We start from the raw sequence: 17,967 nt of genomic DNA, 5'->3' as shown, positions 1-17,967 counted from the left end.
CTGCTGCTGCTATACCCCACCTTTACCTTTACCCACAAAGGTCCTAAACGGTAGAAACTGTCCAGCCAACAGACAGACGGACACCTTATGGCGGCAATAACCTGTAGTCCAAGGGGATAGTAGCACTTCACTGAGTGAAAAACAGACATGGACCAAAAGATGTGGAAGAAGCCTTTTCAAAACCTGTTTTGACAGTAGAAATGGGATTGAGCGTTTTGGGCTGAGAAAAAACATAAGGAGTGATGTTTCATTTAAGTTTTATGAGAGTGATGGTCATGTTTATCCGCACACTAAGACAGTCAGAACGCACCTAGCCTCTTGTCTGTAATCCATGTGGGAGGAGGGGAAATCATTTATTTTTTATGAACAAACATTTTAATAATATCATTCATGTCTTAAGCTCCTGACCCTCTGTGGGAACCAAAGAATCGTAGTATTTGCTCTCATGAGTAATTTCAAAGAATTTCCATCCCCAATGGCACCCTATTCCCTTTATAGTACACTACTTTTGACCAGGGCCATAGGGTTCTGGTCAAAAGTAGTGTACTCTATAAAGAATAGGGTGCCATTTAGATTTTGCATTTGTATGTGAGCGACAGGACTTTTTACATTTGCGTTATTAAACCTACCTGTCCTTTGCCCTCTAGAAAATATTTTAGAAAGTAAATTATTAATTCATGTATTCTTTCTTGTGATATTTATGTCATCATTTTGTGCCTTCTTTAGTTACTGAGGGGAGGTTAGGAGAGTAGGGGCAGCTGTATGAGCGAAAACAATGATGCACACTAAGTACTACAACGTTTGTGAAAAGCACTGATACTATTCCGAGGCATACGAGGGGGAAAACATGCCTCCCTTGGAGAGGAGAAACACTGTAAACCAATGGTAGGACAGCAGCATTTAGATTTTCTTCTGTTGAAAAAAATATATATATATTATTTGTCTTGGTCTTATAATCAATGTATTTTGACAGGTTTTGCTTGCTTAACTTCTTCAAAAAAATGAAACCACTCAATCCTTTTATGTGATTGCTTGTTCAAACCCCCGTTTTTGTCTCTTTTTGAAAATAATTTTAACTGGAAATATGTACAATACATATGCTATGTTCGTCAAATCAGGATCAGGAGGTTCACAGGTTTTTTCGTGTCCTTTTTTTTCTTTAAAAGGATGAAACTAGCATGTACATATGAAATAGTGACTGAATTCGAAACTCCCATGAATTCTTTCAGTATCTGAAGATTGCTGTACATTTTATGAGTAATAAAATAAAGAAATGAGTTATGTTATTTAATAATGAACTATGGGTTATCTGTTTTATGTGACAACCGCAGTATCAATTTCTAGGTGACAGTGGTGCTAATCCCAAAAGAAAGGCTACATACAAAAAGGAACAAGAAGTCTATTGGCAAAGTGATGAATATTGCATGTACCTTGGCCTAACGGTGTGGGTTATGTATTTTATTTTTCATGGCGTCCTCAACATTACAGTTTTAAGGGCAACAATAGCCTAAATTTGTTTACAACTCGCAGGATTTCCATACGTGAGCTTTCAACAACACAGAGTGTTGCATCAGCACGAGATCGAAAGTGCGTCAAATCTGTACAGCATTGTTACGTCATCACTGATAAACGTTGAAACTGATCAAAAACCGCTGGAGCGTGTGCTGGAGGATTGCGTTTGTTTTCGCTTTGGATGCGCGTTCATTTTGGCAAGGAAATGTGCTGATTTTGCAAGGAGATGGAGAATAAAGAGTTCAAGGTAGACATGTTATTTATTTTTAAATCTTCAATTATATTAATTACTGTGTAATATTTATTTATTTATTTATTTATTTAATAATATAATAAACATTTATTAATTATGTGAATATTGTTTAACAAATGAAATAATGTGCTATTCATGCTGTAATATCAAACTAGAAAGTATATGGCCGGGGAGTCATGAGAGTTGGCTAAAGGTACAGTAGGGTCAAATGGGGGTCAAAGGTTATGACAGCACCTTCATAAATTCGTCCAAAATGGCACCCTATTCCCTATGTAGGCTAGTGTACTACTTTTGACCAGGAGCCATAGAAGGGTTGGCTGACGTCACGAAAATGATGCTCGCGCATCGATGGCCGGAAGTCGTGTATCTTGTTATGATTCTGTACCTCAGCTAACAACAAGCTGCCATGTGGGGAATCGTAGCTCTGTGGCATGTTTCAGCTCGTTGTATGGTGTTATTGATACCATGTCTTGTTTTGAGGTGTTTTGACTGATATCATGTCTATGCAATGACTAAAATTCGCTACCTAGCTAACCAACAACAACTGTAACAATGTATTTGAGACGAGTTCATTGTTCAAATGTATTTATGTTTGCATTAAACATTTAGAGACTAAATATAGTTTACATGTTGTCTAAGTCAAACCCTGTCTATTTTGCCCCATAGTTGCATGCCAGTTTTGTTGCTAAACAACCAACCCCTCTATAGAGTGTTACAGTGGAGGTCAAACTGTGACGATCCCGGCTGTCTGAGTCGGGTCCGGTCTGGTGACTAGTGTTCCTGCTCGTATTCTCCAGTTTCCCGAGGGTTCGGGAACGCTCCGGGGAGCGCTCTGGTTTTCCGCACCTGCATCCCATCAGCAATCTGCACACCTGGTCCTGATCATCACCCTTCTTAGGCTCTGGGCCAACATCCAGTTCCTGCCGGATCGTTAGCCATGAACAGTATGTTTGTCAGCGTATCAGCCTTTGAGTTCTAGCGTTAGTTTTGTTGTTTTGCACCTTGTTGATTTGCTGTGTACTCACCTCCGTTTTGTTCTGTCTGCAGTCTCTCACCCGGAACCTTCACCCAACCTCTGCCTGATGGTCGGCGGCTGCCGAGCCATGTACCGGACCAACCACTGCACCCTCAACAACCCATCCACGCCACCCGCTCTGTTCCCTGGATTATTCAGCTTCACTCGGACTCTATTAATAAACACTCACCTTTGCCTCTACGTACCTTGTCCTGGTCTGCTTCTGGGTTCTGGCTTAGTTAACCGTGACAGAACGATCCGGCCAGTAATGAACCCAGCGGACCTGGACTCTGTTCGCCATGCTATTACCCATCAGGAGAAGATGTTGGGCTATCATAGCACGGTACTACAGGAGATCGCGTTGTCAGTTCGGAACCTTTCTACCGGTCTGACGGAGGTCCAGAACCAACGCAAGTTTCCGGTGGAGGATCCACTACCGGTTTCACCCATCTCGCCTGCCGCTTCTGAAGCTGTGTCCATCCGTGAGCCCAAGGTTCCGACGCCGGATAAGTATGAGGGAGAGCTGGGAAGATGCCGTTCCTTCCTTATGCAGTGTGGACTAGTGTTCGATCTACAGCCCTACTCTTATGCCACAGACAAGGCTAGGATAGCCTTTGTGATTGCGTTGCTGCGTGGTCGAGCGCTGGAGTGGGCTTCAGCCGTTTGGGAACGACAGGATCCCTGCATGGCTTCATACCAGGGGTTCACGGCCGAGATGAGGAAGCTCTTCGACCATTCCGTCCGAGGGAGGGACGCAGCTAGGCGCCTGTTTTCGCTTCGCCAAGGAACTCGCAGCGTGGCCGACTTCGTGATCGAGTTCAAGACGTTGGCTGTGGAGAGTGGGTGGAACGAGGAGTCTCTGCAAGCGGCCTTTTACCAGGGTCTGTCGGAGCAGCTCAAGGATGAGTTGATCTCCTATCCGGAGCCTAGTGACCTGGACAGCTTGGTAGCCTTGTCTATTCGGGTGGATAATCGAGTCCGAGAGCGAAGGAGGGAGAAGCAATGGGTTCCGTCCAATCGATCAGCTTCTCAGTTCCCAGTCGGGTCGGGTGGTGGACCAGAACACGTCGATCATTCTCCTCCACAATGGATTAGTGGAGAGGTCCTCTCTCCCGATTCTGAACCCATGCAAGTGGGGCGGCACGGGTTAACCAAGGAGGAGCGTCAACAGAGACGTCAGACCAACTGCTGCCTCTACTGTGGTAGCTCGGGACATTACATCTCCACCTGTTCCCGGCGGTCGTCAAACTGCCCGGCTCGCTAAAGTTGGGAGGACTTTTAGCGAGCCAGTTTCAACCTCTCAGTACCTCTGTCAGACCCCGTTTCCCGGCTACCCTTGTGAACAGGAATCAGAGCTTAGCGCTTAACGCTTTTATCGATTCAGGTGCCGATGGAAGCTTTCTTGATGCCGAGTTGGTGGAACAGCTGGGGCTTTCCAAGGAGCAATTGCCGGAAGCCATTGAAGCGACCACTCTGAACGGCAGTAGTCTGGCACGTATCACGATGAGGACTGAACCGGTTAAGATGCGGTTGTCGGGGAATCATTCTGAGATGATTTCATTCTTCATTCTGCCGTCTTCCCATGTTCCTCTGGTCCTTGGATACCCCTGGCTGAAGGAACACAATCCCACGTTCGATTGGGTGACGGGCAAGGTAACGAGTTGGAGCCTTGATTGTCATGCTAACTGTCTCAAGACTGCCTGCCCCCATTCGGTTCCCAGTCAGGTGATTGAGGCTAAACCCCCAGATTTGTCCCTGGTTCCCGAGACATATCACGATTTGGGGGAAGTTTTCAGTAAGCAGAAGGCTCTGTCACTCCCTCCCCACCGACCCTATGATTGTGCCATCAACCTGGTCCCTGGAGCTGTCTACCCCAAGGGAAGGTTATACAGTATCTCCCGACCTGAACGTGAGGCGTTGGAGACCTACATCAAGGAGTCCCTAGCTGCTGGTCTCGTTACGCCCCTCGTCATCACCCCTGGGGGCAGGATTCTTCTTTGTGGGTAAGAAGGATGGCTCTCTTCGACCGTGTATTGATTATCGGGGGTTGAATGACATCACGATCAAGAACAAGTATCCCCTGCCCTTGATGAGTTCTGCCTTCGACTCCTTACAGGGTGCTACGGTGTTCACCAAGCTAGACCTACGCAATGCGTATCACCTGGTCCGGATCAGAGAGGGGGACGAGTGGTTGACGGGTTTCAATACACCGATGGGTCACTTCGAGTATCAGGTGATGCCGTTTGGACTGACCAATGCTCCAGCGGTATTCCAGAGTATGGTGAACGACGTCCTGAGAGATATGATCGGTCTCTTTGTGTTTGTTTACCTGGATGACATTCTGATCTTCTCGAAGGAACCTTCCGACCACGTCCAGCATGTCCGGCAGGTTCTGCAGCGATTGTTGGAGAATCGCCTGTTCGTGAAGGCCGAGAAGTGCGAGTTTCACGCCCACACGACATCCTTTCTCGGGTACATCATCTCCAGGGGAGAGATTAGGATGGACCAGGAGAAGGTTAGAGCGGTTCTGGAATGGGCCCAGCCCGGTACGAGATTGCAGCTCCAGAGATTTTTGGGGTTTGCGAATTTCTACCGCAGATTCATCCGGGATTACAGCCGTGTGGCCGCTCCGTTAACTGCCTTGACTTCCAGCATCAGGACCTTCAAGTGGAATCCGGAGGCGGATCGAGCGTTTCTGGATTTGAAGAGGCGATTCACCAACGCACCGATTCTCTCTCAACCGGACACGGCCCGTCAGTTCGTCGTTGAAGTGGACGCGTCTGATGTGGGAGTTGGCGCCATCCTGTCGCAGCGATGCTCCACGGACAGTAAACTCCATCCCTGCGCCTACTACTCTCGTCGCCTTTCGCCTGCGGAGAGGAATTACGATGTGGGTAACCGGGAGCTTCTCGCGGTGAAACTTGCCTTGGAGGAGTGGCGCCACTGGTTGGAGGGGGCGGAGCAACCGTTTATTGTCTGGACGGACCACAAGAATCTTGCTTACGTGCAATCGGCTAAACGTCTCAACTCCCCGTCAGGCCAGGTGGGCGTTGTTTTTCGGACGATTCAAGTTTGCCCTGACGTTCCGACCTGGATCTAAGAACGGCAAGGCGGACGCCTTGTCCCGGATGTTCTCCAAGACGGAGGAGAGTGGGTCCAAGACCGAGACAATCCTCCCCCGGAACTGCGTCGTGGGAGCAGTTATGTGGAAGATTGAGGAGGAGGTGCTGGCGGCCCTTCGGACTCAGCCCGGTCCCGGTAACGGTCCACCCGGTCGGTTGTTTGTGCCTGAGTCGGTTCGTCCTGCTGTCCTCAAATGGTCCCACGCAAGCAAGATGGCTTGTCACCCTGGCGTGGCTCGGACTATGGCGTTTCTTCGCAGACGTTTTTGGTGGCCTGCCATGGCCGAGGATACTCGGGGTTTTGTTGCTGCCTGTCCAGTGTGTGCGCAGAATAAGAGTACCAATCGGCCCAGCTCTGGACTACTTCACCCCCTTCCTATTCCCCGGCGACCATGGTCGCATCTGGCCCTGGACTTCGTCACGGGGTTGCCCGCTTCTGAGGGGAACACGGTCGTTCTGACTATCGTGGACAGATTCAGCAAGTTCGCCCACTTTGTGCCAATTGCCAAGCTTCCCTCTGCCTCGGAGACGTCCGAGATCCTGGTTAGGGAGGTTTTCAGGGTCCACGGGTTGCCCAGTGATATCGTTTCCGACCGTGGCCCTCAGTTTACCTCTGCTGTCTGGAAGTCCTTCTGTTTGGCCATTGGAGCTACGGTCAGTCTCACATCTGGTTTTCACCCCCAATCCAATGGTCAGGCGGAGAGAGCCAACCAGAAGATGGAATCAACGCTACGCTGTCTGGTCTCTTCCAACCCCACCTCCTGGGTCTCTCAGTTGCCTTGGGTTGAGTATGCCCACAATACTCTTCCTACATCTGCCACTGGGATGTCTCCCTTCCAGTGCCTGTATGGCTACCAACCTCCCCTGTTTCCTTCTCAGGAGAAGGAGCTCTCAGTGCCTTCTGTTCAGGCCCATATTCGGCGTGCCACCGCTCGGGCCAGAGCACTCCTTAGAGTTGTTCTTTTGTCCACAATCTTCCCGACTGAGTCTAATTTTCCTTCATCTTGGAGAAGGTGATCAATCCAGTGGCAGTTCGACTCAAACTACCGAGGACGCTCAGAGTCCATCCCACCTTTCATGTCTCCTGCCTCAAGCCTGTCTTCCTCAGTCCTCTGTTGCCTCCTCCGCCTCCTCCTCCTCCTCCTCGGATGATCGGAGGTGGTCCTGCCTACACGGTGCGTCGCATCATGGATTCCAGACGGCGGGGCCGGGGTTTCCAGTATCTCGTGGACTGGGAGGGGTATGGCCCTGAAGAGAGGAGTTGGATTCCGCGGCGACAGGTCCTAGACGCTGACCTCATCAGTGACTTCTACCGCCTCCATCCTGGCGCTCCGGGAAGTCCGCCCGGTGGCGTTCGTCGGAGGGGGGTACTGTAACGATCCCGGCTGTCTGAGTCGGGCCCTGTCTGGTGACTAGTGTTTCCTGCTCGTATTCTCCAGTTTCCCGAGGGTTCGGGAACGCTCCGGGGAGCGCTCTTGTTTTCCGCACCTGCATCCCATCAGCAATCTGCACACCTGGTCCTGATCATCACCCTTCTTAGGCTCTGGGCCAACATCCAGTTCCTGCCGGATCGTTAGCCATGAACAGTATGTTTGTCAGCGTATCAGCCTTTGTGTTCTAGCGTTAGTTTTGTTGTTTTGCACCTTGTTGATTTGCTGTGTACTCACCTCCGTTTTGTTCTGTCTGCAGTCTCTCACCCGGAACCTTCACCCAACCTCTGCCTGATGGTCGGCGGCTGCCGAGCCAGTACCGGACCAACCACTGCACCCTCAACAACCCATCCACGCCACCCGCTCTGTTCCCTGGATTATTCAGCTTCACTCGGACTCTATAAATAAACACTCACCTTTGTCTCACGTACCGTGTCCTGGTCTGCTTCTGGGTTCTGGCTTAGTTAACCGTGACAGTAAGTCGCTCTGGATAAGAGCGTCTGCTAAATGACTAAAATGTAAATGTAAATGTAAACATGGGGTACTGTGTTCACGACATTGACATCAGCAAACCACACGCCCACACAACGCCATACACAGTGGTCAGCAGTTGTGAGGCTGGTTGGGCATACTGCCAAATTCTCTAAAACAAAGTTGGAGGCGGCTTATGGTAGAGAAATTACATTAAATTATCTGCCAACAGCTCTGGTGGACATTCCTGCAGTCAGCATGCCAATTGCATGCTCCCTCAAAACTTGAGACATCTGTGGCATTGTCAGTGGTAGAAAAGCACCCAATTGTCATACTTGAGTAAAAGTAAAGATACCTTAATAGAAAATGACTCAAGTAAAACTGAAAGTCACCCAGTAAAATACTACTTGAGTAAAAGTCTATAACTATGTGGTTTTAAATATACTTAAGTATCAAAAGTAAATGTAATTGCTAAAATATACTTCACTATCAAAAGTCAAAGTAAACGTATAAATAATTTCAAATTCCTTATATTAAGTAAACCAGACGACACCATTTTATTTTACATTGTATTTATGGATAGCCAGGGGCACACCAACACTCAGATGTTCTCTTGATAATTATGTGAATTTGACCATTTGTCTGTCCTAAGCATTCAAAATGTAACGAGTACTTTTAGGTGTCAGGGAAAATGTATGGAGTAAAAAGTACATCATTTTCTTTTGGAATGTAGTGAAGTAAAAGTTGTCAAAAGTAGAAATAGTAAAGTAAAGTACAGATACCCAAAAAACGACTTAAGTAAAAATACTTTAAAATACTACTTAAGTACTTTACACAACTGGGCATTGTGTTGTGTGACAAAACTTCACATTTTAGATTATTATTTTTTTAACGGGGTATCTTACAGTGAGTGAAAAAAGTATTTGATCCCCTGCTGATTTTGTACGTTTGCCCACTGACAAAGAAATTATCAGTCTATAATTTTAATGGTAGGTTTATTTGAACAGTGAGGGACAGAATAACAACAAAAATCTTATATATCCCAGCTTTACATTGGGTGGAAGATAGGCTTACCCTGGCGTAACGTTTTGATAACAGTGTAAATCTCTCTAGGACAAGGTGACTTTGATCCATATATTCACCTGCATTTACCCCCCAAAAATGAAAAGCTAATTAGCTGCTAATGTGGCTATCCTAGTAACTTCAAGAGCCAGTGTCTTTGAAAAGACCCTACAACAAGGTACATAATGTTTCAAGTGTGATTAACAAGCCTACTTTCTCAAAGTTCTGTTCCTACCAACTGTATGGGATGAACAGGAACATCTGTTAAGTGTGTACTATAAATGTGGTAACGGTTTGACATCTGTGATATTCTCTGACGTTGCAGATGCAGAGGACTTGAGGCCATGTGCCACCTCAAGCCAGAGCGACAGTAAGTGTCTGGTTGTAGTTTTAGGGTAAACAATTAGTTTTAGGGTAAACAATTGAATTGTATGAAGTATTATAGCTTTACAAACCTTTATTTAAAGTCATATTACTACTTTGTGCATACTGTTAGAACTTTCCAAATAGTTGTGGTGCTGTGTATGGGTGAAACTTGTATTTACAACAGTAGTGAAATCACCCTTTTCTTCTGGGGTAAAACACAAGTGTGATACCATGTTTGTAAATATCTGTATGTATTTGCCATCAAACTAAAAGCATAATAAATAAATAAATAATTCTTAGCATTTATTTTTGTTGGGATTCATTCACCTTCCCACTGAGCTCCTGACTGACAGCCCTTCACGTTTGGTTCTGTGCCAGTTTCAAAAGCAAAGTATGTCTTCATGTTTTTCCTTCTGTTTTCTCAGTTAGTCCAAGTGGCAGCCAGGAAGAAGCTGGCCAAGACAGAGCATCAGAATCAGGTTTATTTAGCCATCAAGATATTGATCTTGAAATCGTAAATGTAGAAAGTTTCAATAACAGCATGATTTTTTCTTATATTTTAGACCAAGAGCTGCCATCCCTGCTTGATGATCCTGTGGCTTCTGAGATGCCTGCTGGATACATTAAAGGTATATTATGCTAGCCTATATGTTACAAAATGTTGCTTCTCTTGTATTGTCAACATCAATTCCAAATTGTTTGGCTGTCAGCAGATACATGGTTATCAATACTACTAATATATATGAAGGGTGGATATTTTGATGGAGGTATTTCACATGGCCTTGATCCATGTCCTGCCTGGTACTCATGGCTTGTATTGTCACACTGCTTGCAGCAAAACTGTTGAGTCTTTATTATTTTGCAGATCTTCAAGCAGTGGAGATGAGGCTTCTCGGCCTTTTGGCTAAGATCAAGTGTAGTATCTGTCCTTATCAGTTTAATATCTGATACGTCCCCTATCTGGGGACCATATATTAAATTGATTTTTGGAACAGGGAGATGGAATAGGGGCTTGCTCCGTCCACTCCACGCATCGACCTGGTATTGCAGTACCTCCAGGAACGGTGCACCCCCTGTCATTGTAAAGATAAATCAGGCAAAGACAACAGAATTGCTTTGTTATATTCCATTAGGATCACGATGTATTTTATATTTTCACGTTTGACCATCTTCATCTCAATGTCAATGATGGCTAGAAAGTGATGGTGAAGTCAGTCACTGCTATATTGACCATGATAGCTGATGTGAATGGTGCGTTAATCATCTAATCAAATCAATGTTTATTCGTCACATGCACAGGATACAGGGTGTAAATGGTACAGTGATAATGCTTTAAAGATAATGCTTTAAATAAATATTGGCATAGATTGGGAGTTGATCAACGTTGGGAATAACCACTTTAGACTGTTACAAAGTAACACATTTGTAGGTTCGTAAGTGACATGGTCATCTGCCCTCCAATCGGAAATGACAGAAAGCGTTTATAAATTAAATCCAGATTAACAGCTAAATCGGAATAATAATATATGAAATACGGGTGGGGGAATCAATTTAGAGATAATAATATTGACATAACATTTGATTTTATATCAAATATCTCTGGTAGCGTTGATGCCACAAGGGAACTGAGCAATTGTCCACTTGGTGGCGCAAGTGTTCCACTGACCGTCGCATTTGAATGTTGAACCACTTGACTTCAATACATCATCAACGCAAATAATATGAACAATAAAAATAGCCTGTTTTTATTTTACATGTCTGTAGAGCCTTGTACTATAAGACCACGGTGAAGAGGCCTTCATAAAGTTGCCGTCCTAAATTACTAGAGGCCAAACTTCAAAGATGTCCATGGCACTGGACTGCAGTAAGAGCTAGGCCTACAGTGCGGCCTACGGAGCGGTCCTGGCGTATGGTCCTGTCTGCCTAAATGTTTCCTCCACATAATAAACTGTACAAACATGGCACTTTAGAGGGTTACTTTTACAATTAGCCTTACTGAGTCACTACAACAAACTTCCTATCATGGACATGAAATGCCATTAGGCCTAATGAAGATACCGTATATGTAAGTTACTTAGTTGGTGTCTTGTGAATCAACTGGTATGCGCATCAGGGTTTAATATTTCCTCGATATTATACAAATGTTCCATCCCGAGAATAAATAACTCTTCTCCCGGGTAACCCGGTATTTTCCGTAAAACCGGAAGTGTCATTCAAAAGCATTATAACACTTATAAATGTCTGGATTTGATTAGAGCTTTGATGAGCATGAAAATACAAACCTGATGCTACCTGAGCCTGATCAGACATATATTAAATACATTTTATAATACATTTTACATATCCAAATCCCAGATGAAGAATAAGACACTATTTCAAAGCATAGTACATGTAATGTTAGCCAAGTACAATGTAATTACTAGTTGTTACACAGGATTTAGCCAATTAAAATTAAGTGTATCTTTAGGAGTACTTGTAATTAATGTGTACAGTACATTACCCATCCTGACAACCTGGCCCTCAATTTAAAGCTTGTGGAAGTGACATCCAAGTGGGAGAATAAAGTGGTCCTCTGTAGCTCAGCTGGTAGAGCACGGCGCTTGAAACGCCAAGGTAGTGGGTTCGATCCCCGGGACCACCCATACACAAAAATGTATGCACGCATGACTGTAAGTTGCTTTGGATAAAAGCGTCTGCTAAATGGCATATTATTTTATTATTATTATAAATACACTAGTACACCACAGAGTATCTGTATAGGAAAATCATTCAGAGCACACTGTGCTGCCAATCACAGTGTAAGGTGCGACATTTTGCGGGTGTGGAGAGCATGTTAGAGGATAGAGGAAGCTTGCATTGAAGAGCTGGGCATCGTGTTATGACCTGCATTATCTGAATTAGGCCCACATAATTATACCTACGGAGGAGCGGCTTCTATGGAGGAACTTTGAATGTCTGAACTTCAGAGTTGGTTTAATGTTGGACCAGAGCAGATGTTAGCTAGCTAGCTAACAACCTTGTTTGTGCAGTGCAGTGCAGCACTAGAATTAAAAACAGGTCGTACCTTTTTGTCGTTAATAAATCCAATGTGAAACGTGGTGACTATAGTATCCTTAACTAGCATTGAAAAAGTTCATCCATTCATCTCAAATTAAACATATCTCCCCTAATTTCTGAATCATGCTTGTAACGTTGTCAGTAGGATACAGTAACCTATGCTTCAGAGGAGGAGCAGGTAGTTTCCACACGCACACCCACTGGCAAGGATTTCCATTCCAGCTGGCAGGCAGAAACTGGAATACGTTTCTAGAGTGAGCTTTGTTGCGATTTTTGTGGGACTGGAAAAACATACCCGGAAAGTAAAATAAGGTTATTACCTGGATTACATGCTTTTAAAATAACTGTGCTGTTCCTGAAAAGTATAGAACACTTTAGTTTCCGGTTCTTTTTTACATAATTTTTCGGTTCTGTTCCCTGAACCGGTTCCAACCCTAGAGAAATTATTTGGATGTAGGTCATGCTTAGCCTAATAAACTATAAAGGGAAATAAATTCCTACAGTTTACACTTTTTTTTTTGTAATTTAATGAAATGTTGTAATCTGATCTCGGAATGAACGGACCGTTAGTAGTGGGGGAACAGGAAGTTCCGGGCAGGCGGGCACCATTCTTCACAATAAAGAAAGCGTCTGAACTGTGCAGTCAAGAAGATAACCTTTGTGTCCGTTTCTATTTATTACTAGAGGTATGTAATAGCACGTTTAAACATTCTAATGTCGAAAGAACATGTCATAACATGCTAGTTAACAAATACGTCAAGTTATTCTCCCGTTTGGTAAAGGTTTGATGTGTTATTTTTTGTGTCAAACGGAGTGAGTGAAAGAACGTGACAAAAACTATTTTACAAGTCACATAGCTAGAGATTTGCGATTTGTCTGAGTGGATGTACATAATTTCGTCAAAGTAAATTAATAAAATAAACAATTTGAGATTTCTGTGTTCGTTTGACATGTTATTGGTTTTGTGTACAAATGTATAATCTTACGAGCTGTTAAAATGGCGTCGTCCATTCTGCTGTTCGTTTAAAGTCCACGTAGAGGATAATGGCCCCTATCAGATATTTATGTAGTTGGTGCAGTATATTATTTTACTGTAGTAAATATACATTGGGTGGTCGGGGTTGTCCGAGCCCTGAATGCTGATTGGCTGAAAGCCGTGGTATATCAGACATACACCACAGGTATGACAAAAAAAAATATATATATTTTTTACTGTTCTACATATGTTGGTAACCAGTTTATAATAGCAATTAGGCGACTGAGGCATTGCATCGTGCCTAACAGCCCCCTTAGCCGTGGTATATTGACTATATAACACACCTCCTCGGGCCTTATTGCATAAATATACATGAGTTCTATCTTGGAAAAGTATTTATTAGCTTACAATTGTACAATTTATGCTTCCTGCATATAACCACGAAGACGGCCGGAAAGGCCCTAAAGCAAGATCGTAAATGGTGAGCCTACTGTAGCCTACAGTCCATGGTAAACTGGTGCCCACCAAGGATTGTACTATACGTTTTAGTATTTGATTTGGAGAACCTCAAACCCAACTTTTGGAACAATATTACAGTATTATAAAAATGGATTTATGAGTTTGTAATTTGTGAATGTTTTCTGGGGGTGCTCAAAGTTACTATTATATGCATTTCAAGCATTGAGAAATAGCTGCTATGTGCCCCTTTAACGGACTTCAGTGCAGTAGCTCTCAAAATCCCTTCTCCGTATGTAGGGTTTTCAGCCATTATATTCGTCCCACATTTGGCTCTGTGTAAACTACAATTCCGATGCTCTGTTTTAACATTGAGAAACGTCAATACTCATCACTTTCACAAACATACAGTGAGGGAAAAAAGTATTTGATCCCCTGCTCATTTTGTACTTTTGCCCACTGACAAAGAAATGATCAGTCTAATTTTAATCGTAGGTTTAATTGAACAGCGAGAGACAGAATAACAAAATGAATCCAGAAAAACGCATGTCAAAATGTTATAAATTGGGAAATAAGTATTTGACCCCCTCTCAAACAGAAAGACTTCTGGCTCCCAGGTGTTTTTATACAGGTAACGAGCTGAGATTAGGAGCACACTCTTAAGGGAGTGCTCCTAATCTCAGCTTGTTACCTGTATAAAAGACACCTGTCCACAGAAGCAATCAATCAATCAGATTCCAAACTCTCCACCATGGCCAAGACCAAAGAGCTCTCCAAGGATGTCAGGGACAATATTGTAGACCCACACAAGGCTGGAATGGGCTACAAAACCATCGGCAAGCAGCTTGGTGAGAAGTTGACAACAGTTGGTGCGATTATTCGCAAATGGAAGAAACACAAAACAACTGTCAATATCCCTCAGCCTGGGGCTCCATGCAAGATCTCACTTCGTGGAGTTGTAATGATCATGAGAACGGTGAGGAATCAGCCCAGAACTACACGGGAGGATCTTGTCAATGATCTCAAGGCAGCTGGGACCATAGTCACCAAGAAAACAATTGGTAACACACTACGCCGTGAAGGACTGAAATCCTGCAGCGCCCGCAAGAATCCCCCTGCTCAACAAAGCACATATACAGGGCCGTCTGAAGTTTGCCAATGAACATCTGAATGATTCAGAGGAGAACTGGGTGAAAGTGTTGTGGTCAGATGAGACCAAAATCGGGCTCTTTGGCATCAACTCAACTCGCCGTGTTTGGAGGAGGAGGAATGCTGCCTATGACCCCAAGAACACCATCCCCACCGTCAAACATGGAGGTGGAAACATTATGCTTTGGGGGTGTTTTTTCTGCTAAGGGGACAGGACAACTTAACCGCATCAAAGGGTCGATGGACGGGGCCATGTACCGTCAAATCTTGGGTGAGAACCTCCTTCCCTCAGCCAGGGCATTGAAAATGGGTCGTGGATGGGTATTCCAGCATGACAATGACCCAAAACACACGGCCAAGGCAACAAAGGAGTGGCTCAAGAAGAAGCACATTAAGGTCCTGGAGTGGCCTAGTCAGTCTCCAGACCTTAATCCCATAGAAAATCTGTGGATTGAGCTGATGGTTCGAGTTGCCAAACGTCAGCCTCGAAACCTTAATGACTGGGAGAAGATCTGCAAAGAGGAGTGGAACAAAATCCCTCCTGAGATGTGTGCAAACCTGGTGGCCAACTACAAGAAACGTCTGACCTCTGTGATTGCCAACAAGGGGTTTGCAACCAAGTACTAAGTCATGTTTTGCAGAGGGGTCAAATACTTATTTCCCTAATTTAAAATGCAAATCAATTTATAACATTTTTGACATGCGTTTTTCTGGATTTTTGTTGTTGTTATTCTGTCTCTCACTGTCCAAATAAGTGCAGGTGCAGCAGAAAATTATATTTAGCTGATATGAAAGATATGTTCCTTATGTTTCCAAAAACGTACCGCAAGCGATGCGTGTTAATGTTGAGGCTCTTAACAAAACTCCCCCAGTCAGAAGATACTATCGTCAAGAGGCACTAAAGCAGTTAGCGTCTATGAATGGTGTAGCAATGCAGGTGCATGAGAGAGAGACAATTTCACGGTTGCACTACTGTTTTGAAGCTGAATGGAATGTTTATCCGTTTTCTACATGTGTACTAATATTCAGAGGCATTCAGTTGTTTCTATCTTTATCTATAGTCGTTACTATGTTGTGAACAGGAAATACAATTGCAGTGGTGTAAAAACTAAGTAGTCCTGTGTGGCTCAGTTATATAGCATGGCGCTTTGAACGCCAGGGTTGTGGGTTCGATTCCCACTGGGGAGCCGTATGAAAAATGTGTGCACTCACTACTGTAAGTCGCTCTGGATAAGAGCTTCTGCTAAATGACTGAAATGTAAAAGTAAATAGGCTTTGAAGTACTACTGAAGTCGTTTTGGGGGATTTGTATTTACTATTTATATTTATTACAACTTTTACTCCACTACATTCCTAAAGAAAAGTTGTACTTTTTACTCCATACATTTTCCCTGACATCCAAAAGTACGTTTACATTTCGAATGCTGAGGCAGGACAGCAATATGGTCCAATTCACTCACCTATCAATATCACGATTGTCACCCCTACTGCCCCTGATCTGGCAGGACTCACTAAACACAAATACTGCGTTTGTAAATTACGTTTGAGTGTTGGAGTGTGTCCCTGGTCAGTCTGTGAATATTATTATTTTGAGTGAAAAAATACAGTGAAGATAAGGGTTATTAAGGAAAATAGCTCAAGTGCTGCCTAAACAAACTGTAACCTTGTTCTAAATAGTTTTTGAGTCATTTATTCATTTCTGCAGTTGCTTTGTGTAATTTTTGTGCACTTGTCTAATGTGAATGAATGTTGTTTTGTCATTGTTTAGCTACCTGATCTGTTGAAATTAGGTAATTGAACAAGAAGAAATATAATATATTTTTTGAGGATAAAGAAAGTTCCAGAACTGTCAAGACTGTTGTCTGTTTCTCTTTATCACTACAGGCCGACTAGGATTAAGTCTGAGGCCTGTAACATCAACAGTGAGGACAAACCCAGCCTGCCTCTCTCCTTCCACACACTGAGTCCAAACCTACAGTCACTGGGTCCTGATTGACAGTCGAGTCCAGTTTGCACCCGGCAGGTACCAGAGATGGCATCAGTGAAGCTGGAAGACTGCAGTCAAACACTGGAGCTGAATGTCAACATTAAAGATGAAGAGAAGGAGGAGAAGATTGGGAAATCTGTTTCTCATGGTAAGAGCAGGTTCATTCCAACTTTCCACTGTGCATGAAAAGTGCAGTACAACTGTTTCATGATTAACTGTTTCAATGGGAAGGTAGATGTTATTTCATGCTACTGAGACTTGCATGGATGATGCCAGTATAGTCTGTTTTGAATGGGTGGCCAGTAATAAACTGGCCTGAACATCTAAAACTAAGAGCACTGTATTTGGTACAAATCATTTCCTAAGTTCTAGACCTCAGCTGAATCTGGTAATGAATGGTGTGGTTGTTGAACAAGTTGAGGAGACTAAATTACTTGGCATTACCTTAGATTGTAAACTGTCATGGTCAAAACATATAGATTCAATGGTTATAAAGATGGGGAGAGGTCTGTCCAGAATAGATGCTCTGCATTTTTGACACCACACTCTAAAAAGCAAGTTCTACAGGTTCCAGATTTGTCTTATCTTGATTATTGTCCAGTCGTGTGGTTGAGTGCTATAAGGAAAGATCTAGTTAAGTTAATAAGTATGTAGGTTATTGTCACGAGAATTGTTATCGCAATAGTTGAAGTCAAACACTTCTTAAATCTTTGAATAATTCCTGAGGTGTAAATCTCTAGTTTAAATAAATTAAACAATGACCCAATTCTGCAATGGTCAGCCTTTATTCATTGAGAGCGCTCTGCCCTCTCAAGTTCAGAGTCCATCTTTTATACACACACATCAGAGTAAAAGTCCCACCCCGCTTTAGGCGGGCTGTATTTTTCCACTGTACACATATACAGTGGGGAGAACAAGTATTTGATACACTGCCGATTTTGCAGGTTTTCCTACTTACAAAGCATGTAGAGGTCTTTAATTTTTATCATAGCTCATATCATAAATACTTATGTCATGCAATAAAATGCAAATTAATTACTTAAAAATCATACAATGTGATTTTCTGGATTTCTGTTTTAGATTCCGGTCTCTCACGAGTTGAAGTGTACCT

The 17,967-nt window shown here is 43.6% G+C and overlaps 1 long non-coding RNA gene and 1 other non-coding gene across 2 annotated transcripts; both read left to right on the top strand.

Annotated features, from left to right (window-relative positions):
- The first annotated feature begins 8,965 nt into the window (after nucleotides 1-8,965).
- Nucleotides 8,966-9,835, top strand: LOC121562238. The gene is made up of 3 exons (XR_006660728.1): nucleotides 8,966-9,235; nucleotides 9,657-9,710; nucleotides 9,795-9,835. It is a non-coding gene; the product is annotated as an uncharacterized LOC121562238 (long non-coding RNA).
- A 280-nt stretch (nucleotides 9,836-10,115) lies between these two features.
- On the top strand, nucleotides 10,116-10,306 carry LOC123489879. The gene has a single exon (XR_006660729.1). It is a non-coding gene; the product is annotated as a U2 spliceosomal RNA (small nuclear RNA).
- The last annotated feature ends 7,661 nt before the right edge of the window (nucleotides 10,307-17,967 follow it).

The sequence above is a fragment of the Coregonus clupeaformis genome, unplaced genomic scaffold, assembly GCF_020615455.1.
Source record: "Coregonus clupeaformis isolate EN_2021a unplaced genomic scaffold, ASM2061545v1 scaf3397, whole genome shotgun sequence".
NCBI classification, from domain to species: Eukaryota; Metazoa; Chordata; class Actinopteri; order Salmoniformes; family Salmonidae; genus Coregonus; species Coregonus clupeaformis.
The sequence above is the reverse complement of the archived record's forward strand: the minus strand, read 5'-3'. Positions and strand labels throughout refer to the sequence as shown.